This window comes from Otolemur garnettii, unplaced genomic scaffold, assembly GCF_000181295.1.
Source record: "Otolemur garnettii isolate 467f Iridium unplaced genomic scaffold, OtoGar3 scaffold00167, whole genome shotgun sequence".
NCBI classification, from domain to species: domain Eukaryota; kingdom Metazoa; phylum Chordata; class Mammalia; order Primates; family Galagidae; genus Otolemur; species Otolemur garnettii.
In genome coordinates this window covers 217371-219210 of record NW_003852562.1, presented here as the reverse complement: position 1 = coordinate 219210, position 1840 = coordinate 217371, and the positions used below count along the sequence as shown (strand labels likewise).

Sequence of the window (1840 nt, the reverse complement as noted above, 5' to 3'; positions counted from 1 at the left end):
AAAAAAAAAAAGAAAGAAATACCAAGCTATAGGTTGCTATTCAGAAGCAGTCCCTAAAAAGTATCCAATGTACTCAGTCCTACTATGAAACTAATTTATAGCTTTCATAGGAAAGCTATAACCCAATTTTAGCCCAGGAATATTGGGAGAGGGGAGAGGGAGGGGAGAGGGAGAGGAGGGGAGGGGAGAGGGTGGGGGGAAGGAAGATGATTGTTGGGATCACGCCTATGGTTCATCCTATAAGGGTACATGAGAATCTCTCTAAATGTAGAATATAAATGTCTTAACACAATAACTAAGAAAAAGACATGAAGGCTATGTTAACCAGTTGGATGAAAGTATTTCAAAGTGTATACAGAAACAGTACACTATACCCCATGACAGTGTTAATGTACACTGCTTTGATTTAATAAAAATAAAAAATAAAAATTAATGTACTTTGGTCAAAATTAAATCAATTTATGTTAGAAAAAAAGAAAAGAAAAGAAAAATGTACCTGAGAAAAGACTTGAAGAAAAAGTATAAAAAATGAACACAGCGATTATCTTAGCTGGGTTAGTAAAGGATCTGTATTGCTTTTCAAATGCAAAAATGTATATGGATACATTTTTGACTCATTGACCTTCAAGGTCTCCTCAGGTCTGGCCATGCCCTAAGATTGTGTCCTTGTATAACCATGTGCTCCCAAGAGCTGTCCTGAGGTGGTGCGATGCCATAGGTGCTGGGACACAGAAAGGCCTGATCTCCCTGTATGGCCATGAAAGAGTGTTTCAGAGTTTCTGTGGGATATAAATAGTATGGTATGGACAAGAAATAACACTGACAGGCACATGCCTGTGGCCTGACCTCCATCTGAGTTAATCTGGGCTGATTTAATTATTCCATGTCAAGTCAGCCTCAGCTACTTTAAGTAGATTAACCATGGCTTATGGCAACTCCTTTTTTTACTGTCCTCTTCTTTCCCCTAAGTCAGGAGAAGAGTCTAAACTGAAGCCTAAAACTCCCTGAGGCGTATGTGATGATACGAGCAAGGAGGGCTGGGTTCTCTTCTGGGCCACTTTCTCTTTTGACTTCAGACCTAACCCCGAGTATGCACATTTGTTTCCATGGCTTCGGCTACGTCCACAAGTGTGCATGGTATTTCTACTGCAGCACGGAAGATACCATGAGGATCCTATCTTGCTTTTGCGACCTTTTCTGCCACTAATGTGTGAGCTCCATAAAAATAGGAATGGCATTTATGGCGGTGCCCATAGCTCAGTGGGTAGGGTGCCAGCCACATACACTGAAGTTGGCGGGTTTGAACCTGGCCTGGGCCAGCTAAAACAATGACAACTGCAACAACAAAAAATTAGGCATGCGTTGTGGAGGGCACCTGTTATCCCAGCTACTTGGGAGGCTAAGGCAAGAGAACTGCTTACATCCAAGAGTTTGAGGTTGCTGTGAGCTGTGATGCCACAGTACTCTACTCAGGGCAACAGCTTGAGACTCTGTCTCGGAAAAAAAAAAAAAGAGAAGAACAGCATTTTGTTCATCCTTGTGTCCCCATCTTGCAGGCAGGGATATGTAAGCTGAGAACTCAGGGACAGACTTGGTGCTAACCAGAGAGTGAGGGGGAAGGACATTTCAACACAGAAGAGTATAGAGTGGGCTTAGCGCTTGTGGCTCAAGCGGCTAAGGCGCCAGCCATGTACACCTAAGGTGGCAGGTTCGAATCCAGCCCGGACCTGCCAAACAACAATAATAGCTGCAACCAAAAAATAGCCGGGCATTGTGGCGGGCACCTGTGGTCCCAGCTACTTGGGAGGCTGAGGCAGGAGACTCGCTTGAGCCCAGGAGT

General features: G+C 43.9%; 1 protein-coding gene across 1 annotated transcript in view; it reads right to left on the bottom strand.

The window, feature by feature from the left end:
• LOC100951195 (spermatogenesis- and oogenesis-specific basic helix-loop-helix-containing protein 2) overlaps window positions 1-1840 on the bottom strand; it is a 51801-nt gene that overhangs the window by 3288 nt on the left and 46673 nt on the right. The window lies entirely within an intron of this gene.